Consider the following 25,063-nt stretch of genomic DNA (forward strand, 5'->3'; position numbering starts at 1 on the left):
TACCTCTCCCAGCCTCCCTCCTCCCAGCCTCCCTCAGCATCAGCCTCCCTCTCCCAGCCTCCCCAAGCATCAGCCTCCACCAGCATCAGCCTCTCTCCTTCCAGCCTCCCCCAGCATCAGCCTCCGCCAGCATCAGCCTCTCTCCTTCCAGCCTCCTCCAGCATCAGCCTCCCTCTCCCAGCCTTCCCCAGGATCAGCCTCTCTCCTCCCAGCCTCCGTCCTCCCAGCCTTCCCCAGCATCAGCTTTCCCCTCCCAGCCTCCCTCAGCATCAGCCTTCCCCAGCATCAGCCTCTCTCCTCTCAGCCTCAGCCTCTCTCCTTCCAGCCTCCCCCAGCATCAGCCTCTCTCCTTCCAGCCTCCCTCAGCATCAGCCTCCCCTTCCCAGCCTTCCCCAGGATCAGCCTCTCTCCTCCCAGCCTCCTTCCTCCCAGCCTCCCCCTCCCAGCCTCCCTCAGCATCAGCCTTCCCCTCCCAGTCTCCCCCAGCATCAGCCTCCCCAAGCATCAGCCTCCACCAGCATCAGCCTCTCTCCTTCCAGCCTCCCCCAGCATCAGCCTCCCCAAGCATCAGCCTCCACCAGCATCAGCCTCCCTCGTCCCAGCGTCCCCCAGCATCAGCCTCCCCCTCCCAGCCTCCCCCAGCATCAGCCTGTCTCCTCCCAGCATCAGCCTCTCTCATCCCAGCATCAGCCTCTCTCCTCCCAGCATCAGCCTCTCCTCTCTGTCCCCAGCATCAGCCTCTCTCCTCCCAGCCTTCCCCAGCATCAGCCTCTCTCCTCCCAGCCTCCCCCAGCATCAGCCTCTCTTCTTCCAGCCTCCCCCAGCATCAGCCTCTCTCCTTCCAGCCTCCCCCAGCATCAGCCTCCCTCTCCCAGCCTTCCCCAGGATCAGCCTCTCTCCTCCCAGCCTCCGTCCTCCCAGCCTTCCCCAGCATCAGCTTTCCCCTCCCAGCCTCCCTCAGCATCAGCCTTCCCCAGCATCAGCCTCTCTCCTCCCAGCCTCAGCCTCTCTCCTTTCAGCCTCCCCCAGCTTCAGCCTCTCTCCTTCCAGCCTCCCTCAGCATCAGCCTCCCCTTCCCAGCCTTCCCCAGGATCAGCCTCTCTCCTCCCAGCCTCCTTCCTCCCAGCCTCCCCCTCCCAGCCTCCTTCAGCATCAGCCTTCCCCTCCCAGTCTCCCCCAGCATCAGCCTCCCCCTCCCAGCCTTCCCCATGATCAGCCTCTCTGCTCCCAGCCTCCTCCAGCACGCCGTGCTCCTCTGCCGACACTCACACACCCGATCGCATCCACTTACACACACCCGATCGCATCCACTCACACACACCCGATCGCATCCACTCACACACACCCGATCGCATACACTCACACACACACGATCGCATACACTCACACACACAGACACTGACGATATCGCACATACGCGCTCACACTCACAACATCCGGAGATACCACATGCCTCTGGCCATGTGATCCTCCGTCAGGTCCTGGAAGGTCACAACAGCACAGTATCGAGGCCGAGAAGCAAGCGATATCGCCGGATGCTGTGAGTGTGTGGATGCGATGTGAGGTGTGTGTGAGGTGTGTGTGAGGTGTGTGTGAGAGTGAGTGTGATCTGATGTGTGTGTATGTTTGTGTGTGTGCTGTTATGTGTGTGCGTGTGGATCTTCCGCCGCAGCAGGACCTTGATGCGCTTGTAACCATGCGAGCATGGTTACCAACGTATCCACACCACTCCCGTGCGAGCGGGGGCCGGGGGGGGGGGGTGCGGGTGGGGGGGGAGTACAGTACTCACCTCCGTGACAGCCGTGTCAGTTCGGGGAATGCGCGGAGGGGGGGGAGTACAGTACTCACCTCCGTGACAGCCGTGTCAGTTCGGGGAATGCGCGGGGGGAGGGAGGGGCGGGGCCAGAGCTAGCGTGCATTGCGTGAGGGGGGCGGGGCGTGGCGTGGCCGAATTGCCAATGCCTGCAGGGTGCCGGGGCGAGAGGCCAATCTGTGGGGGGGGCGGAGCCTGGGCGAGCGGCTGGCCAATCCGTGTGGGGGCGCAGCCTGGGCGAGCGGCCAATCCGTGTGGGGGGGCGGGGCCATGGTGAGCCCAGCGGCCATTCAGCTTTGTGTCACCGTAAGGACACAATTTTGGAGCATGACAGACAGACAGATAGACAGATAGACAGACAGACAGACAGACAGACAGACAGAATAAGGCAATTATATATATATAGATAAGGCAGTACGCTATTAAACTTATAGCGACTACCAGACACGTGGGTATAAAAGGAAGTGAACCTCTTGTTACGTCACAGAGGACACCTATGTGTAATAGGAGAAGGACCCCGTTAACAGTCACAGAGGTCCTATCAATATTACCTCACAGAGGCAAAGTGCAAAGGACAGAACACTGTGGTTTAAACACACACACAGTACAAGGATGGATAACAGCAGCATTAACCGCACCCGCTGTGTCCTGGCTCAGTGTTAACCACACTGACCTGTGTGTACCAGGTGCTAGCCACACCGTATGGTGGTACTCTGACTACCTGCACCTGCGTGACAGCCTGTGTGCAACCCACAACCAGACCCCACTCCCAGAGGAATGTGCCTAACCGGCCAATGCAGAGCAGAGGGAATGATAGCTGCTGAAGCGGCAGTACAGTATCGCTAGTGTATGGGTAGCGATTCACTATGGTAGTACAGCAGGAGAGCACATACATGGGCGGCTACCTCATGCATGAACAAGAACAACTGAGGACCGTGCGGCGTGCTCCAGGGTCTTTTATTAACTAACAACCACCCACAAGATGGTGACGTCCAGGGCAAGACTGAACCTGGACCAATAGGATGAGAGAGCGTCATCAGTGACATCACTACAACCAATCAGACGCCAGCGCGTCATAGGTTATGTCATCCGCGGCCAATCAGTGGCAACAAGAAGAGAAAAGATTCCGCACAATGTATCAGTGGCACACCAATGATGTGTTATATAGAAAAACCTTTATTATTGCACAAGAAAAACATCTTAAAAATTGTTAAAAACATACATAAGAACAAGAACACCCATTGAGCAAGACCAGCACCCTAATATCATGAAGATCAGTTCCAATACAGAATACAATGCAACATCAAGAAGGATGATAAAAACCAGGCCCATAAATGGTGCAATGTCAGATATTATGCGTAAAGTAATATGACGCTGAGTATAGCCAGACTGCACAAATACCTGAAAGATGGTCAGGTACTGGTGCCAACATGCATTAGCATATGTATACCAAAGGGGTATATCCTTGCAAGATTATGCACAAAAAGGAGGCTGCAACATATATATCAAAAACCTGGAGATAACACATGTAATACAGGCGTTAGGTACGTATAACCCTACACTGAGCACAATAGTCCAAGGTGATGGACACTATGCAAGTGCCAGAGACATAGTGGCCAAAAGATGGCAATAAATATACCCTGGAGATGTGCACAGGTATAATATTATATCATGTGGCGAAGGAACGATAATAGTATCCAATTTTCACCTATGAGGGTAAACCGTAGTGAACGGATATTACATCAGTGTTTGAGGGTACCGTACCCTGCACATATCAATCAATATGCCTTGGGATTGTGCCCCAACATGATGTTCATAATGGAGCAACAGCAATATTATCCAATATTTAAATGTGAAATAATTATGCATATAACAATAATCACCAAGATGGAATGAATGGTTTGTAGAATATCACTGCTACAGCCTCAAATTATATACAACCAATTATTAAGGGAATAGTGTATACAACAACCAGTACTAACGCATGGGAATAGTACCCATATGGTTAGGGGTACTATGCAAGGAATAGACGCTACACCAATGACCCAAATAACAGAGTCATGGTGCAAAGCACAAGATGTGGAAGATGTACATAGTCACCAGTCACCAGCCCAAATTGGGTCAGTCAAGTCAGATGTAGCCTGGGGGTGGTCAAAGAAAGTGCTCAGTGGGAGTTAGCCGACGCGTGTCGCCGCAGCAGCGGCTTCATCAGGGCGGGATTCCTTTTTCCGCACCAGTGTGCACCCTATCGGACTTTCTTCCAGTATTAGTGGTGCGCTCCGCTCTTTCCTTTGGTCATCCGCGGCCAATCAGGCAATATCACGTCACACGCCGAGAACCATGTGATCCCGCATCATCTGTGATGTCACCCACAGCTAATGAACGGCTGCCACGTGGCAGACATGCTCAGAACGGATGAAACCACACAGTGCAAAACTCCATTACTTTACTTAACGCATGCGCAGTTGCCCTGTTCTTTGGACTTAATGGTGCTTTACACGCTGCAATATCGCTAACAATTTATCATCAGGGTCACGGTGTTTGTGACGCACATCCGGCGTCGTTAGCGACATCGCAGTGTGTGACACGTACGTGCGACCTGCAACGATTGCAAAAGTCGTAAAAATCATTGGTGTTGGAGAAGTCGTCCAAACAGCAAATATCGTTGTCTGGTGAGTAGCGATGTTGTTCCTTGTTCCTGCGGCAGCACACATCGCTACGTGTGACACCGCAGGAGCGAGGAACATCTCCTTACCTGCCTCCACCGGCAATGAGGAAGGAAGGAGGCTGGCGGGATGTTCAGTCCGCTCATATCCGCCCCTCCTCTGCTATTGGGCGGCCGCTTAGTGAAGTCGCTGTGACGCCGCACGAACCGCCCCCTTAGAAAGGAGGCGGTTCGCCAGTCACAGTGATGTCGCTAAGCAGGTAAGTCCGTGTGACGGGTGTAAGTGATGTTGTGCGCCACGGGCAGCAATTTGCCCATGTCACACAACTGACGGGGGCGGGTACACTCGCTAGCGATATCGGTCCTGATATCGCAGCGTGTAAAATACCCTTTAGTCCGAAAACCACACAGAATTCAGCCCTAAGATTGTGAAGCAGACCGATGAGTGGCACGCCGCGACCGGGAAGTAGATGGGGAGGAATTCGGCTGAGGCAAGGTGTGGCTGCGCAGTACTGTATAGCCACATGTGCAGTATTGCCACATTCAGCAGACTTTGTGAGACAAATGATGCTGCCATTTAAGTCCATTCCCTGTGAGAAAATGCAAAATCTGGGACTAAAACAAAATTTTTGAGTAAAGAAGACAGATTAACAGTTAATGTATTTTATTGTTGTAGTAGTTTAGTATGTAGTGGTTAAATTTAAAAGTAACATTCTATAACCTAGAATATTGACATGTGTATTCTTTACTAAAATCAGCATGTATATTTTCATAACATGTCTGGTTATATTCTTTGTGTTAAATTAATAAAAACATTTAAAAAAAACCTAAATTTTTGTGGCAGAAAATCATATTTTTTCCTCATTGCCCAATAGTATAAAATTCTATAACACACTGTGGTGTCAATGTGATCACTGCCCCCTTGGATAAATTCATTGAGAGGTTTAGTTTGTAGGGTTTATGGGGGTGTTCTAGCACCTCAGGGGCTCTGAAAATGTGACATGACCACTGCAAACCAGAACAGCAAAATCTGTTTTATAAAATGGCGCTCCTATTCTTCTAAGCTTTCTACTGTGCCTGAAAAGCAGGTCCCGATAATATGAAGAATATTGGCGCACTCAGAAAAATTACACAACAAAATGGGCTGTCCATGTTTTCCTATTAACCCTTATAAAAATTAAAAAGTTTGATCATTTTTCTTTCTTCACCACTCAATAGTTTAACGTTTTGTGAAGCACATGCAGCGTCAACATGCTCACTGCACCCCTAGATGAATTCATTGTAGAATGTAGCTTGTAAAGTGGGGTCACTTGTGGAGGGGTGTCTGCTTTTCTGGCATGTCAGGGGCTCTGCCAATGTGACGTGGCACCCTCAAACCATTTATGTAAAATGTACACTCCAATATGGCGCTCCTTCCCTTCTAAACTTTGCACTGTGCCTCAGAATTAGTTTTCGACCACAAATGGGGTACTGTCATATACAAGAGAAATTATATAACAAATTTCATGGTCCATATTTTCCTGTTAACCTTGTGAAAATGGAAATGTGACGGCCTGGCCTATCAGGTTGTCACAGGGTATTGTGCAATCTGCTCTTCTGCATGATGTCCATCTCCTCCTTGGTTACGGGTCCCTGACCGTTGGTGTTGCTAAGAACAAGCTAATCAAAACCCTAGGAACACTCTGCACCACACCCACCAGACACACCAGTGGACAGCCTGAAGGGAATAGGACCGGCCACTTGGGGGGTTGGTTAAGGGAAAGTCAGGAGTGTTAGGAGACAGTTAGTGTTGAATGGTGACTCTCAAGTGGAGAGGTCAGGAGCTGGGCTCCTCATTTACTAGGTGGCAGACGTTGGTCTGGGCCTGGTAGGAGCTGGACCCCGGTTGCAGGGGATCGTGACAAGGGGCAGTGACTGTCAAGGAGGACACCCGGCGGCCTTGTGCCATCATCGGGCAGGGGCCAGGGCACAACGGGGTACGTGGACCCCAGGCCAGGAAGTAGCTTCAGGCGTCCTGGTAATTCACCCAACGAGGATGGAGCCTTCAAGATCCGTTCTCCACCCGCTCCAAAATCGGGGTACTAGCGCAACGAGGGGGATAGGACTTTCCCACTGCCTAGTCCAGAAAATCCCAAGCGTGAACCCTGAGAGCAAGCTCCCTCCGTTAGCCATACGGGTGAGCGGGACCCGTTTAGTTTTAAGCTGAAAGGGACCAACTACAGAAAAGAGGTGCCAAGGTCAAGGTCACAGGCTAACAAGCAACACCAACGGGCACGGGATCCAGGCGCGGTCCCTCCCTGCTGCAGTGGCATCAAGAACTTTGGTTTACCATGGTTGTCAGCGTCAGCGTTATTGGACTGAGTGGGTACGCACTTAACCCTTACTGGCCCAACGGCATCTCCTCCACACCATCACCGAGTCCCGGGGCATCCCCCCTACCCGTGGAGGGGTTAAACACCTGGCTGCCCACACCATCGCCACTGGGTACTCCCAGTCGCAGCGGTGGTACTTTACCCTTACCACACACCACGTGTGGCATCACGAACTTTCCACACTGTCCCCTGTACATATAACCTCTTTAGTTGAGTGGCCTCACGACCCCCGGGTCCGGACGTCCCTCGAGTCACTGCGGATCCGGTTCCGAGCAGCCCAGCTGCTGACGCAGGGGCGGAACAGAAACGTTGGGGAAAAAGGAAGATTTTTGGGGGTAAAATATATTTTTTTCATTTTCACAGCTCAACGTAATAAAGTTCTGTTAAAGGGCACAAATCACCTGGATTTTCCTATATAACCTAAAGCCAGTGCTATACTGGCACTATCAGACTGATTCTATACATACAGTGCTATACTGGTGCTATCAGGCTGAGTCTATACATAAAATGAAAATCTGACCAAGTCCAGAGTATAAATACGCTTAACGCGTTTCGGAGAAGAACAGACTCCTTATTCATAAGCAATTATTCCTTATGAATAAGGAGTCTGTTCTTCTCCGAAACACGTTAAGCGTATTTATACTCTGCACTTGGTCAGATTTTCATTTTATGAATTTTGAATAAAGAAAATACTTTTACTACATCGGTGCTGGATTCTCTCTCCTCCCTTGTTCCTCTTGATGGTACTAATTACTCAGCTGTGGAAGCCAGACCACTTGTTCCTTGCACCGGACCAGAGGCTGGTGATACCTGCTCTAGAGTGGTGAGCTGAACATATATTTATTTGTGTTTTTTGAGTCTATACATACCTGTAGTTGTCAGTTCGGATGTTTAAGTTTTGACATTTTAGAAACTAAAGTTTATACAATCGGCAACCTTTTGAGTGACAACAGCTGAGAATCAGATAATAGCGGGGAGTATTCATAGTTATCCCCTCTTCTTGTTAGAATTGGCATAAGTATTATACAATTGACGTAGCAGGACCTTTGTGAGGTCATACCCATGTGACCAGTAGGGGTGGAGCCTCAGCCAACAAAGCGGATATCAGGAAGCAACATTTTTCTGTTGGCTGAGGCCACGCCCCTTCTGGTCACATGGGTATGATCTCACATAGGTCTTGCTAGGTCGATTGTATCATACTTATGCTAATTTTAACAGGGGGAGGGGATAACTATGAATACCCCCCAGATATTATCTGATCCTCAGCTGCTGTCACTCAAGAAGCTGCCGATTGTATAAACTTTAGTTTCTAAAATTTCAAAACCTAAACATCCGAGCTGACCACTACATGCATGTATAGACTCAGCCTGATAGTGCCAGTATAGCACTGTATGTATAGAATCAGCCTGATAGCGCCAGTATAGCACTGTATGTATAGAATCAGCCTGATAGCGCCAGTATAGCACTGTATATATAGAATCAGCCTGATAGTGCCAGTATAGCCCTGTATGTATAGAATCAGCCTGACAGTGCCAGTATAGCACTGTATGTATAGACTCAGCCTGATAGTGCCAGTATAGCACTGTATGTATAGAATCAGCCTGATAGTGCCAGTATAGCACTGTATGTATAGAATCAGCCTGATAGTGCCAGTATAGCACTGTATGTATAGAATCAGCCTGATAGTGCCAGTATAGCACTGTATGTATAGAATCAGCCTGATAGTGCCAGTATAGCCCTGTATGTATAGAATCAGCCTGATAGCGCCAGTATAGCACTGTATGTATAGACTCAGCCTGATAGTGCCAGTATAGCACTGTATGTATAGAATCAGCCTGATAGCGCCAGTATAGCACTGTATGTATAGAATCAGCCTGATAGTGCCAGTATAGCACTGTATGTATAGAATCCGCCTGATAGTGCCAGGATAGCACTGTATGTATAGACTCAGCCTGATAGTGCCAGTATAGCACTGTATGTATAGAATCAGCCTGATAGTGCCAGTATAGCACTGTATGTATAGAATCAGCCTGATAGCGCCAGTATAGCACTGTATGTATAGAATCAGCCTGATAGCGCCAGTATAGCACTGTATGTATAGAATCAGCCTGATAGTGCCAGTATAGCACTGTATGTATAGAATCAGCCTGATAGTACCAGTATAGCACTGTATGTATAGAATCAGCCTGATACTGCCAGTATAGCACTGTATGTATAGACTCAGCCTGATAGTGCCAGTATAGCACTGTATGTATAGACTCAGCCTGATAGCGCCAGTATAGCACTGTATGTATAGAATCAGCCTGATAGTGCCAGTATAGCACTGTATGTATAGAATCAGCCTGATAGTGCCAATATAGCACTGTATGTATAGACTCAGCCTAATAGCGCCAGTATAGCACTGTATGCATAGAATCAGCCTGATAGCGCCAGTATAGCACTGTATGTATAGAATCAGCCTGATAGTGCCAGTATAGCACTGTATGTATAGACTCAGCCTGATAGCGCCAGTATAGCACTGTATGTATAGAATCAGCCTGATAGCGCCAGTATAGCACTGTATGTATAGAATCAGTATGATAGTGTCAGTATAGCACTGTATGTATAGAATTAGCCTGATAGTGCCAGTATAGCACTGTATGTATAGAATCAGCCTGATAGTGCCAGTATAGCACTGTATGTATAGACTTAGTCTGATAGTGCCAGTATAGCACTGTATGTATAGAATCAGCCTGATAGCGCCAGTATAGCACTGTATGTATAGAATCAGCCTGATAGCGCCAGTATAGCACTGTATGTATAGAATCAGCCTGATAGTGCCAGTATAGCACTGTATGTATAGAATCAGCCTGATAGTACCAGTATAGCACTGTATGTATAGAATCAGCCTGATAGTGCCAGTATAGCACTGTATGTATAGAATCAGCCTGATACTGCCAGTATAGCACTGTATGTATAGACTCAGCCTGATAGTGCCAGTATAGCACTGTATGTATAGAATCAGCCTGATAGTGCCAGTATAGCACTGTATGTATAGACTCAGCCTGATAGCGCCAGTATAGCACTGTATGTATAGAATCAGCCTGATAGTGCCAATATAGCACTGTATGTATAGACTCAGCCTAATAGCGCCAGTATAGCACTGTATGTATAGACTCAGCCTGATAGTGCCAGTATAGCACTGTATGTATAGACTCAGCCTAATAGCGCCAGTATAGCACTGTATGTATAGAATCAGCCTGATAGCGCCAGTATAGCACTGTATGTATAGAATCAGCCTGATAGCGCCAGTATAGCACTGTATGTATAGAATCAGTATGATAGCGCCAGTATAGCACTGTATGTATAGAATCAGTATGATAGTGCCAGTATAGCACTGTATGTATAGAATCAGCCTGATAGTGCCAGTATAGCACTGTATGTATAGACTCAGCCTGATAGCGCCAGTATAGCACTGTATGTATAGACTCAGCCTGATAGCGCCAGTATAGCACTGTATGTATAGAATCAGCCTGATAGTGCCAGTATAGCACTGTATGTATAGAATCAGCCTGATAGTGCCAGTATAGCACTGTATGTATAGACTCAGCCTGATAGCGCCAGTATAGCACTGTATGTATAGAATCAGCCTGATAGCGCCAGTATAGCACTGTATGTATAGAATCAGTATGATAGTGCCAGTATAGCACTGTATGTATAGAATCAGCCTGATAGTGCCAGTATAGCACTGTATGTATAGAATCAGCCTGATGGTGCCAGTATAGCACTGTATGTATAGACTCAGCCTGATAGCGCCAGTATAGCACTGTATGTATAGAATCAGCCTGATAGTGCCAGTATAGCACTGTATGTATAGAATCAGCCTGATAGTGCCAGTATAGCACTGTATGTATAGAATCAGCCTGATAGTGCCAGTATAGCACTGTATGTATAGAATCAGCCTGATAGTGCCAGTATAGCGCTGTATGTATAGAATCAGGCTGATAGTGCCAGTATAGCACTGTATGTATAGAATCAGCCTGATAGTGCCAGTATAGCACTGTATGTATAGAATCAGCCTGATAGTGCCAGTATAGCACTGTATGTATAGAATCAGCCTGATAGTGCCAGTATAGCACTGTATGTATAGAATCAGCCTGATAGTGCCATCATAGCACTGACTTTAGCTTATATATGAACATCCTGGTGATTAGTTCCCTTTAAGTACCTTTGGGTTTAGTGTTCTCTAAATAAATTCTTTGAGGGGTATAATTTCCAAAATAGGGTCACTTGTGGTGGTTTACACTGTCTAGGGATACAAGGGGCTCTGCAAATGGGACATAGCGTTCACTATATACAGTGCCTACAAGTAGTATTCAACCCCCTGCAGATTTAGCAGGTTTGATAAGATGCAAATAAGTTAGAGCCTGCAAACTTCTAACAAGAGCAGGATTTTTTAACAGATGCATAAATCTTACAAACCAACAAGTTATGTTGCTCAGTTAAATTTTAATAAATTTTCAACATAAAAGTGTGGGTCAATTATTATTCAACCCCTAGGTTTAATATTTTGTGGAATAACCCTTGTTTGCAATTACAGCTAATAATCGTCTTTTATAAGACCTGATCAGGCCGGCACAGGTCTCTGGAGTTATCTTGGCCCACTCCTCCATGCAGATCTTCTCCAAGTTATCTAGGTTCTTTGGGTGTCTCATGTGGACTTTAATCTTGAGCTCCTTCCACAAGTTTTCAATTGGGTTAAGGTCAGGAGAGTGACTAGGCCTCTGCAACACCTTGATTTTTTCCCTCTTGAACCAGGCCTTGGTTTTCTTGGCTGTGTGCTTTGGGTCGTTGTCTTGTTGGAAGATGAAATGACGACCCATCTTAAGATCCTTGATGGAGGAGCGGAGGTTCTTGGCCAAAATCTCCAGGTAGGCCGTGCTATCCATCTTCCCATGGATGTGGACCAGATGGCCAGGCCCCTTGGCTGAGAAACAGCCCCACAGCATGATGCTGCCACCACCATGCTTGACTGTAGGGATGGTATTCTTGGGGTCGTATGCAGTGCCATCCAGTCTCCAAACATCACGTCTGTGGTTGGCACCAAAGATCTCGATCTTGGTCTCATCAGACCAGAGAACCTTGAACCAGTCTGTCTCAGAGTCCTCCAAGTGATCATGAGCAAACTGTAGACGAGCCTTGACATGACGCTTTGAAAGTAAAGGTACCTTACGGGCTCGTCTGGAACGGAGACCATTGCGGTGGAGTACGTTACTTATGGTATTGACTGAAACCAATGTCCCCACTGCCATGAGATCTTCCCGGAGCTCCTTCCTTGTTGTCCTTAGGTTAGCCTTGACTCTTCGGACAAGCCTGGCTTCGGCACGGGGACGGGTGGAAACTTTCAAAGGCTGTCCAGGCCGTGGAAGGCTAACAGTAGTTCCATAAGCCTTCCACTTCCGGATGATGCTCCCAACAGTGGAGACAGGTAGGCCCAACTCCTTGGTTGGGTTTTGTACCCCTTGCCAGCCTTGTGACCCTCCACGATCTTGTCTCTGATGGCCTTGGAATGCTCCTTTGTCTTTCCCATGTTGACCAAGTATGAGTGCTGTTCACAAGTTTGGGGAGGGTCTTAATTAGTCAGAAAAGGCTGGAAAAAGAGATAATTAATCCAAACATGTGAAGCTCATTGTTCTTTGTGCCTGAAATACTTCTTAATACTTTAGGGAACCAAACAGAATTCTGGTGGTTTGAGGGGTTGAATAATAAATGACCCTCTGAATAAACTTTTCACAATTTAAAAAAAAAAAAAAAAAAAAAGAAATAACATTCTTTTTTGCTGCATTTCACACTTCCAGGCTGATCTACAGTCCAAATGTCACAATGCCAAGTTAATTCCGAATGTGTAAACCTGCTAAATCTGCAGGGGGTTGAATACTACTTGTAGGCACTGTATTTCAGCCAATTTTGTACTCCAAAAGTCAAATGGCGCTCCTTCTGTTCTAAGCTGTGCCATGCTCCCAAACAGTAGTTTTCCACCACATCTGGGGTATCTGTGTTCTCAGGAGAAATTGTGTAACAGACGTTATGGTCCATTTTTTCCTGTTAGCCCTGTCAAAATGAAAAATTCGTGGCTAAAGCAATATTTTTGTTTGAAAAAGTAAAATTTCATTTTTCCTTCCATATTGCTTTAATTCCTGTGAAGACCTAAAAGGGTTAATAAACTTCTTGATTGTGGTTTTGAGCACTTTGAGGGGTGCAGTTTTTTTAAAAAAAGGTGTCTAGGTTTAAAGGCATACAAATTAAAAAATTGACATTTTCAAATGTTTTGACAAATTTCTGATATTTTCAGAAATAAATGCAAAACATATCTTCCTACCACTAACAAAGTACAATATGTTACAAACAAATAATCTCAGAACCACTAAGTGCATAAAAATTAAAAGTTCAAAAATTGCAAAATTTTGGTATTTTTGTAAAATTTCCAATATTTTCATAAATATATGATATTAATGCAAATTTACTACTGATATGAAGTATAGCAGGTCACCAAAAAAATCAGTCTCAGTATCACTGCGATATGTTGACGCATTCGAGTTATTACCTCATAAAGTGACGCTGCTTAGCATTGTAACATATGAGGTGTAAACAGGCGGGTTGAAGGGGTTACATTTACCATTTACTGCCAAGTTGTTGTTTTTTAAGTGACAGATTTACCCAGTTTCTACAATTTATTACATAATTTTACATTCAACTCCCTTTGCCATAGTGCCTGACTATACATTTATCTACATTAAACCTCAACTGCCATTTTCCAGCCAGAGCCTCTCCCACTTACATAAATCAGTGTTAACTCAGTTATTTTCCCCAGTCCACTTCTCTCATTTTATGTATCATTTTTTGTGAGGCTTTATATCAAACAATTAAGCAGTCAGTATTTTTTTCAGGTGTTCTTCCCCATAGCTGTCATGATCCAGAGTCTGTATCGGCCGCTGTTTGATTTTTGATTTTTCCATCCAGCTGCGGCATGGTCATGTAAGGGGTTAACTCCTCCCTGCCTTACTCTGCAGCGTGTGTTACTGGCTCTGGTGACTGATCTGTCCTGCCTCCCAGCTACCTTGTTCTGACCCGTACTCTCCTCGTTCGTCTGTCTGTCCCGGTCCCTGACTTCCTGCTCCTGTCTACTGTGTACCCTTCCCTGTCTGTCTTATTCTGGTCCAGACCTGTTTGTCCTCCTCCCTTGTTTGTACTTCGACTTCCCAGCATCTGACCTATATCCTAGTTCCTGACTTCGGCTCCGTCTCTCCCCTTTGTTGCATATGTGACTTCCCGGCTTCCAACCCTCGGCTATCACCTGACCACAATTTGATTTTACCTGTGCTGTTGACGAGACCTCCTGCTACTGACCTGGTTTACTGACTACTCCATTGCCCTCTGGTGGTTTTCTTGCTAACTACACTCTGAAGCTACACTGCTAGTAGCTTCAGTGTCTCCCTTAGTACAGTGGGACATTTAGGTTTAATACTGTGGAACAGAGAAGCGCAATAAGGTCTTACCTGGTAGGGCAATTAATAGACAAAAAATTAGGCGCACTCACCTATTCAGGTTGTGACAATCACAACCCCCTATAAGCACGTGCAATGATGGTATCAGCCGCAGCCCCGAGGTATGAGACGTAGATCCAATTGGAGAGGATATTGGGTATATGCCACGCTAACACCACGTAATCCGAAATTAATATAATTCCTTTATTCTTTATACAGGTCGACGTGTTTCAGAGACATCTGTCTCCTTCATCAGGACATCAAAGGAACAGTATCCTATTGTATCTACAGCGTGACATTAGCATACTTAAATTAAACTTCAAAAACACTTAAGGGAATACCCGTACAAAATGAGAGATGCTGAAAAATCATGTCTGCACATTTATTAATAGAAACAACTGTATAAACCTAAAACTATAGAAGACTGGTGGGAAAAAATGGCCGTTTGGTCCATGTACAGCAGGGCTTCTCAAATGTTTTGTGCTTGGGCCTCATCATAAAGACTAAGGTGATGGTTGGGAATTACTAGACAGATCAAGATTATCTCTGGGCCTCACCATTTGTAGTGCAAGTCCATACTAAAATAAAAAATATATTTTACATTTATCTTTTTGCCTTGTGAATCACAATAATTATAGAATGAGTCAAATATATTGATAAAGTAGATATTGTAAAACCCTTGATCCTCTGGGGCTTGTCTTTAGGCTAATTTGCATATTACCCTTCACACTACCCCCCTGAGAAAGTCAATGCTAGACGAAACGCGCGTCGGTCTGAGGACAGACGAGCTTCACGTACCCTGCACTAGGTATCTATCATATCCTCCATTATTTCATATTTAAACTTTCATGCAATTTCCTATTTGAAGTTCCATCAGGCACTATTGCACTTTATTATTTTTATTGTTTTTTTTTACAGTTGGGACAAAATTATTGCCCTATGCACTGGTATTTATTTCTGTATTCAAATATGATTTTTTTATATATATATATATATATATATATATATATATATATAGTTATTGATAATTTTTGGATGGAGTTGTAACATTTTCCTTTAGTGGTCCCTCCGTTATTCATTGTCTCGTTTTTGTCTTCTTTGGAGGAACCCTGTCTATACTATTATTTTTTGTTCCCACTTACTATCATGATTATTTTCATTTAAGATTCTTTAACAAATGAATTTATATAATAAAATATACATTTTTTATGATTTTTTTTCTTTGGTGGTCATGCCACATATCTGTTAATAGGGGCTTTTTGATATCACATAATTTGCATATTTGCCTTGTGAGTCATGCCCCCTTGTAAAAAAGCCTTAAGTCACAATAAATAAAAAGGCCATATCTCTGCAACCATAAAGCAATTTAAAAAAATAAATACAATAAGGGAATAAATAAATAAAGCAATGGAATACTCAGCGGTAATAAAACCACAAAAACTGTCCCCTTTGTGTAGTGCCCCTGAAGCCATCAGGGCACTACAAGGTACTGCATCCTGTCAAAGATGCAGGGCCTACCCCCAGGAACCTGGAAGACCAGTGCCGGTAACACCAAAACACATATATAATCCCAGTTTTTCCCTTCCCCAAGGACTGGTGATGGACTAGGGTTGGACCCAATGGATGGCCACCTAGGGGTGGAGCCGATCCAGTCCACTAGACGATAACCAGGGAGGAGGAGTAAGACAGTCAGTAAGTGAAAGTGAGAGGAGACAGACGTAATCATACTGACAGGAGAGTGTAATAGTGACCTATCAGGCGCAGGCGGGTGCTTGCCGAAGGAGTACGGTGGAGTACTCTTGGAAACATAGCACCGACGGGGTACAGAGCCCTAGGTCAGGCAAACGATCTAGGCAGACCTGATAAAATCTGCACAGTGAGGGGACCATCCAGTACCTCATCGACCGTAAACTCTGGGGGCACCAGCAGTGACGGGAGAACCAGGGACCGGAACAGAACAACGACCCTACAGGGTTCAAACTGCCCGCCGTACGGACTAAAGACTGAGAGACTACCAGGAGAAGACCCCTAGACGCTCCAAGCCACAGGGACCCACCAACTTGACAAGGGTGCAGGGGAAAGAAGCCACCAGGTCACCAAACTGGCACTGGGACTGAGGGAACCAGCGGTGAGGACCAGCCTTCCTCCGGGTACCAGCCATCAAACAGTTATACTGCAAACCCTTGTGTTGCCTACCTTCTTTCCGCGCCTAAAGGCCCAGTCACACTAAACAACTTACCAGCGATCCCAACAACGATCAAACCTGATAGGGATCGCTGGTAAGTTGCTAGGAGGTTGCTGGTGAGATGTCACACTGCGACGCTCCAGCGATCCCACCAGCAACCTGACCTGGCAGGGATCGCTGGAGCGTCACTACACGAGTTGCTGGTGAGCTCACCAGCAACCAGTGTCCCAGCCCCCAGCCAGCAGCGCCGCGTGGAAGATGCTGCGCTTGGTAACTAAGGTAAATATCGGGTAACCAACCCGATATTTACCTTGGTTACCAGCGCACGCAGCTACACGTGCAAAGAGCAGGGAGCAGCGCACACCGCTTAGCGCTGGCTCCCTGCTCTCCTAGTTACAGCACACATTGGGTTAATTACCCGATGTGTGCTGCAGCTACATGTGCACAGAGCAGGAGCCGGTACTGACAGTGAGAGCGGCGGAGGCTGGTAACAAAGGTAAATATCGGGTAACCAAGGACAGGGCTTCATGGTTACCCCATGTTTACATTGGTTACCAGCCTCTGCAGAAGCCGGCTCCTGCTGCCTGCACATTTAGTTGTTGCTGTCTCGCTGTCACACACAGCGATCTGTGCTTCACAGCGGGACAGCAACAACTAAAAAATGGCCCAGGACATTCAGCAACAACGAACGACCTCACAGCAGGGGCCAGGTTGTTGCTGGATGTCACACACAGCAACATCGCTAGCAACGTCACAAAAGTTGTTCGTTAGCAGCGATGTTGCTAGCGATGTTGTTTAGTGTGACGGGGCCTTAACTCCATCACTGACCACCTGTGGCCTCGGCCCTACTTGTGGAAGGCTCAACAACCAGTCTGCCATTCCCATCAGCCCCAGTGGTGCGAGACTGTGCAGCGGTGGTTCCATCTCCATAACCGCAACGCGCAAGTGGCGTCACGACAAAAAAACTTTATTAACTACTCTCCTGTACATAACCCTTTTCAAGCGACCCCCAGGGTCACGGAACAGGGCAACGGCCACCCAGTGACACATCCCAGTAATCCACCGCCTGGCACCGAGTACCCCATAGCCCTGGGGCGAGTCATTTACACCTGGTGACGGTTGTTCTTTAGCATTTATATATGAACTATATATTTATCAAATGCAAATTAGTTCCAATCATCTACTACTACTTCAGCAAAGTAATATTTTGTGCCTCATGTAATATCACGCTTTTCATTGCACATAATTTGCGCCTTAATATCACTTTTTTGGTACAATTCTCGATAAATTGTCCCTGATTCAAACACAATTACAAAGTCCACTGTACGGTATAGGAAACTGAATGCAGCCTAAGCAAATGAAGAAAGGGCAAATGAAAGAATAACATAAAGCGTACACTATACGAGGGCATAGTTTACCTTTTACACTGATTCACAAAGCGTACAGTGAACGGAGAGGGCAGAAAGCCAGAAGGAATATCTGCATCTATATAGGTAATTAACGAGAAAATAAAACTCTTATCTGAATCATAGCACACATCCCATCAGCCGATATCGGGCAAAACACATGTGCTGGCTAAATGGAGGTGACAAGTATATGTGAAATAAATCTAAAGAAACGGCCCCTGAGACGGGAATTCTGAGATGTTTCGGAAGAGAAACGTTGAGTGAATATTCAAGGCTTATTTGTAGAAACATTAAAGAAATTGCGTCCAATCAGCATTTCACCGTCTTCACAGCGATGAAGCTGGAACCTAACTGCGGAAATATATTTACGGAATGTTATTGTTTTTTCGCTTGATATGGAAAACTATTGTTCATTGTAAGGATTGTTGTCAAATTTACAAAGTTGCATTGGCTTAAAAAAAAATTTGCAGGTTCATCAAGTTCCCCTTTTCTCGTCTAAATTATACATTATCTATCACTAGATTATTGCTAACCCACAATGACATAGATTATTACAAAGGCATCCATCCTTTTATTAACGCTGTTATACTATTTGTCTTTTGTTTTTAGTCATTTGTAATTGGAAGAAATTCCGTGCCATTTCTTTTTATTACCCAAATTATAAATGTAAAGGACATCGCCTCTAACGCCCAACTTTTCTAACCTGTCATATAGGAGAGAACTTACGTCCCATATAATAATCCAGTTGCCGCCTTTGAACCGACTCTACCTTTACAATATCCTTTGAAAATGTGTAGCCCAAAACTGGATCCCATATTCAAGATGTGGCCTTAGAAGTGATTTATGGAGGAGTAAGAATACAATGGGATCATTGGATTTTGTCTTTTTTTTTTTAATGCACCTTAAAATCTTATTAGCTTTGTCAACTGCTGCTTGGCATTGACAACTTTTGCTTAGCTTACTTGTTACCAGAGAACTAAAGTCCTTCTTTTGTTCAGTACAGTTGGTGTAAATTAATTAGAACCTGATCCAGCACCAGCATGAGTAGCCCGTGGCTAGAGATGAGCGAACCTTCAGTTTTGAGACTCGGAAAATGACGTGAAAATCCTCGTGTTGAGTATTGCGCTGTGCTGGTGTCTGGCTCAGATTTGACTTACATTCTGTATTCTCATATATATTGTTCACAAAGAAATAAAAACAAAAACAAAAAAAAAAACAAAGCACCACCCACCCACCCACTTCCAGAAGGGTTTTGCTATGGGCCAAAAGCAAAACACTTCCAGATGTGGGTGGGAGGTGCTTATATTTAATGTCTCCGTGAACAAAGCATCTTAGAACGCAGACATAAGTCAAATCTGAGCCGATCCCACACTTCCTGCAGCGCGCTCAGTGCTGCGCATCACTCAGGTACCAGCACAGAGCGATACTCGCCACATGGATTTTCATGTCATTTTTCAAGCTCGAACCCTGAGCCTCAAAACTGAAACTTCGCTCATCTCTACACATGGCCACTGAATTGGAGGCCTGATATTTGTCCTCCTACCTCCCAGCATCTGCAGCTTTTTTTATTAGTCAGCCTCATAGGACATCACATATGTGACAAGGCGCAATGTTAATGTCATGTCAGGACAGCTTGTCAAAGGAAGAGCTGTTGTTGCATCAGGTAAGATGCTGTTCTAAGGACTGCCATCCAGCGCCCAAAGATTACTTATGATGGACCAGGTCCTGTGAATCAACTCATACCAACTCTATTTATTAGCCCTGAGTATGTTTTCGTTCAGTGTATATGTAGCAAAGTGATTACCCTGGACACGGTGCATTACTTAACATTTAAGATTAAACCTAATCGCATGCGCCATGCAGACATTTTATCCAGATCACCCTGTAACATCACACTATCTAGTTCAGTTTTTTGCTCTACATAGTTTGGTGTCTCCAGCAAATACTGACACTTTTCTCTCAACCCCATGGACAAGGTTATTAATAATCAGATTATAAAGAATTTGGACTAACTGTGAAACAAGACATCATCAGGGGTTAGAGATGAAAGCAGTGACACTAGCGCCGTCCTACAGCTTCTAGCACTGCCCTCAAATGATTTTCACCAGTGGGCGGTATTAACTGTGTGCGTGACAACAGTGCCGCTCTCTGATGACTATTCATTTGTTGGGTGCCGCTGGTGCCACTTACTGCCTCTATCTCCACCCCCTGATGACGTCTTGTTTCACAGTTCAAACCTGATGTTGTTCTGTTCCAGGAAGAGCGATACACTGCAGGTAAGCGAGTGCAGCACCAGCCTCCTGTGAGGGCCCTTTTGAGACTCTGCTCAGACAAAGTAAAAAAAATAATTAAATTCAGGATTAGCTCGACAGGGAGAAGTATAGGGTATTTTATAATAAAGGTAGTTACAAAAGTGATCAGAGTATAAAGATAAACATTAAGAAAAGACATTTTAGCTAATGGACCTCCTTTTTAATTTGCTCAGTTACAATCATAATTCTTGAGTTAAAGGGATTGTCCAGTCTAAAATGCTGAGCCTGCAGTCACTCTATTACTGTTGATTTTCATACATCCATGTTAAACAGACATGTGTGACCCACTCGTATATTCATGTGATCCACAAGAAGACATGTCCGTCTTTTTACCATCGGCATGGATGAAAAGGGTCAGTAGAAGTCTATGGGTCAGTGAAAAGCACACAAAGCATGGATGACATCCGTGTAACATCTGTGGGCAGTCTGTGTGACACTGACCAGAATTAAGTGCATTCAACGAATTACTGATTTTTAATTGTTAAAGATGTGCAAAATGAGTGAGATGGATACATTTTACAGCTATTAACCAAATTAATAATGAAAAGATAAAACAAACTTGGGGTCCCCCCATTTTCGATAACCAGCAAGGTTAAGCAGACAATTGCATGCTGATATTATCAGGCTGGGAAGGTCCATGGTTACTGGGTCCTTCCCAGCCTAAAAATACCATCTCTCAGCCACCCCAGAAGTGAAATCACATTAGATGCTCCAATTCTGACGCTTCGATTTGGCTCTTCCCAATTTGCCCTGGTGCGGTGTCAATTGGGGAAATGGTTTATGGGGTTTATGTCAGCTGTGTATTATCAGCTGGCATCAAGCACTGGTGTTAGTAATGGAGTGGTGTCTATTAGACACCCCTATTACTTACGTAAAAAAATTATATATTTTAATAAAATCTCCCCAAAACTTTCGCTTGTTAACATTTTGTCCAGGGAAGACACTTAACCTCGTTCACCACTTTATTTAAAAGAAATAAAAATCCCAGCTGATCCGATGTAGCCTAGAGCAACTCCAACCAAGAAAGACTATGGAGCATCGTTCTGACACTTCCAGTATGTTTACCAGCACCACCCTGTTTTCCACATGGTTCAGTCTCACTAACCAAGATCCAGGACCACATAATCTTCACCCGGATCCTTCTTCTTCCCCCCATGGAAAGTCCAAAGAGACAAGTGATCCCACACTCAGACACTTCAAGGAGCTCTTTACATTTCCATTTATTGAATCTGGCCTCTTGCCCTGCATGTTTCAAGAGGGACATGAGGAGATCGTGTGCAGTGATGCCCAAATATTTGAGCAGCCGCAGTTCGAAAAAGATGATGGTGGGTAATAGCAATTCATGTCTCAACAGTTAGATGATAGAGACACAGTTCCCAACAAGTTATGCTAAGTCAACAACTCAGGAGGACCAGAGTGTTGAAGTGAGAGATCAGTCATCACCCACTACACAGTGAACGGCAGCTGTAACCATGTTCTGGCAGGGACTGACAGCCAGCTGATGAAATGCTGAGCCAGCTGTCAGTCAGTGACTGCTTTTTCCATGCATTTAAAGGCTTTACAATATTGAAATTTGCATAGAATTTTTTTGGAAAAATTTTGGGTTAACTGGTAAATTTGAATTTCAAACAATTTCCTCATCGCTTATTACATCTAAAAGGTTAATATTTTTTCATGTCATTATCACAACATGGGATGGACAAGGAAGATTTCAGACAGATTGCAGCCTTAATTTCCAGAAGAGGTAATGCGGTATTTAACATTTACAGAACTTTGCATTCAATGCTATGTTAAAATAATTTCTACACTTCTTTGGCTATGTTAAGTTTAAAACATGGAAAACAAGAATGTGTAATGTTTTCCTTTATTTGCCATGTTGTTTAGCGATCATTATGTACTCATAAACTGATTTGTACATAGCGGTGTATCATGGAGCCAAGACAATAGCCTATTCCGTCTATTCTGTTCCAGTACACAAAGAATCACGCAGGCACTTTCATGTGGAAACTATGTTGTTTAAAAGCCTTCTTTCCCACAATTTAGGCATAGTGTGAGCAGAGAGAGGAAAGCCCTGTCATAATACTAACACAGGGGTACCCGGGCTCGCAGAGCTTTGTGTTTTGTGGGATTGGAATGCAGATTTCATCAGCTCAGACAAGCTTGAATTGTAATCTTAACACTTAGAAATAATTATAATTTCCGACTGCTTGTTTTTTCAACCACTGTAAGGTCAGACATAAATGAGATTTTACTACTACATAAATCCTGCATCTTGAAAAGCTAAAATGATTAATGTCAGATTTGCATTGTAAAGTATTGAGCGTCTACCTGATGGAAAACACTAGAATAATGGACAACCTCTATTGACTTGGTGTCTTTTAAGGTCTAAAGTGTTAAAAAAATGCTTCAAAAAACCATTCTGTTAGCGCTTTTTCTGCAATTTTTTTTGAGTTGACCTGCAGTGTAAGGGTGTGTTCACATTGCAGGTCAGCTAAAAAAAAAATTGCAGAAAAAGCACTAGCAAAATGGTCCTATTAAGCATTTTTTTAATGCTTTAGCCTTTTAAAGACACCAAGCCAATAGAGGTTGTCCATTATTCTAGTGTTTTCCATCAGGTAGACGCTCAGTACTTTACAATGCAAATCAATGGGAAGGCTAAACAAAATGCTTGCTGTTTTTTGAGAGTTTTGTCAGGATTTTGCATTAAAAGGTGCTAGCATTTTTATCATTATTTAATTGATTAAAAAAAAAAAACCAAAACAAACCAAAACAAGAAAACACTGAAGAAATGGCAAAAAAAGACTGACTGAAAAAAAAGTTGAACAAGAGCTCCGGAAAGGACAAAACTGCTTAAAAAAATGGATGTTTTTGACAACCAGAAAAAGATGGATTTGTGAATCTTTCTTTAGAGAACTGGTTACATTGCTTAAAGGGAACCTGTCAGCAGATTTGGGGCCTATAAGCTGCAGCCACCTCCAGTGGGCTCTTATATACAGCATTCTAACATACTGTATATCGGAGCCCAGGCCGCTGTGTAGAACGTAAAAATCACTTTATAATACTCACCTAAGGGGTGGTGCGATGCAAACCAGTCACATAAGTGTTCCCGTTCTCCGGGTTCAGCAACTCCTCTTTCGGTCATCTTTCTTCTTCTTCTTCCGAAGCCTGGGGGCATAATGCGTCCTGCGTCATCTACACTAGCTGGCATTGAGGTCCCGCTCATGCGCACTATAATACTTTGATCAAAATGCGCCGGCGCAGGACCTCAATGCCGGCTTGTGTGGCTGACGTAGGAGGCGTCATGCACCCAAGCTTTAGAAGAAGGAGGACAAAGATGGCCAAAAGAGGAGGCACTGCTCGGGAGGCAGAGTGGTGTATGTGTGCCACCCCGTGGCCCCTTTATCTTCAGGTCATCTCAGGGTCTTCAGGGACTGCACGTCCTGGATCCTTCTGGTCACAGGTAGGTTGACTTCTATGGGATTCATGATGCCACTCTCGGTATTGCGGCCAGGGCAACCGCCACTGCAGTTTAAGGGACGCCTGGGGCTCATGGTAGGTGCAGTTAGATGTGATAGCCTCCCGAGAGTGAGGCTGGCCCCAGGGCCCAGTGTAGGTGTGTAGTACCACAGGTCGCAGAAGAACTCACACGCACAACTGGAATGTCTTTCAGGGTTTTTACTCACTTCCGGTGCCAGGGGTGAGTAACCCGGGCGATGCTGTGATGCTCCAAGTAGGGAACCAGGCTCCTTCAGGCTGACTTAGGGGGTGGCTACTGACTCGCCTTATAGCCCTCTTGTTTTTGTGGTGACCCAGACTTGAAGTCCTACGGGGTGACCCAGGGAAGTTGCCTCCGCCTGTTCTTCCCTTTTCGGCCCATCTCCTTGTAGCCGGGACCAGGTAACTCCGGCTGTTTGCCTTTTGTTCCTATGGGTCCTCTCGTTGCTACGTAGCTGTGGACTCTGTGGTGGTTTGGTGAAGGGCATGAAGTGCCCTCACCTGCAGGTTGAGCAGGCCAACTGAATGGGCCCGTGCTCTGGGGAACTGTAACCCCATGCGGGCCTGGTTCACCTGGCAGTCCCCGTACTCAGCCACCTTTCTGCACTCTGGCCTCAGGTGGTTTTCAGGCGGCACTGCAAGGTGACTGTTCTCCCCCACCAGCAACCACTGCACCTGCGGTGTCTGACTAGTGACAGCCTCATGGTCTCCTCCTTGTGACTGCTCTCTCTCCCTGAGCTTCACTAACTGACTGGCTCACTACACCCTCCCCACTGTGCTTGCCTTCGCAACTTAGCAACCAGACTCTCTACCACACCCCTTGAGTGGCGATGGAGGCCACGCCCCCTCCTGGATTCCCCAGGGGTCCCTTCAAAGGTCAATGTGGGAGACCTGGTTACTATGCGCCTGTGTAACCACACCCCGGTCAGCCTTCTGAATTACCTCTATTGTACTGACCCAGCATGGGTGCAGTACTCAGTGGTGCTTGACCAGGTCAGGGTCGCCACATATAGAGTGGGTGGGGAGAGAGTACCTGTCTGCAGCTGCCCACCTGGGTCTTCAGTCAGCCTTGCACACCACAATGTCAGAAACAAGTCTACCACCAGTTAAAACTGCAACAACTTTACTGAACAATTGGTTAGCACACAGTTTCCATTACTTAAAAGCAGACTTTCCATCGATATCATTTACCGGCATTCTTTTCCATACTGAACCAGACTCTGCAGCTATGGCCACCGAGGGACGATTTATCCTATCCTTCCCGGCAAAAGGGACGCTCTCCTCCTTAACTA

The sequence above is a fragment of the Anomaloglossus baeobatrachus genome, chromosome 12 (assembly GCF_048569485.1).
Source record: "Anomaloglossus baeobatrachus isolate aAnoBae1 chromosome 12, aAnoBae1.hap1, whole genome shotgun sequence".
Taxonomy (NCBI): Eukaryota; Metazoa; Chordata; class Amphibia; order Anura; family Aromobatidae; genus Anomaloglossus; species Anomaloglossus baeobatrachus.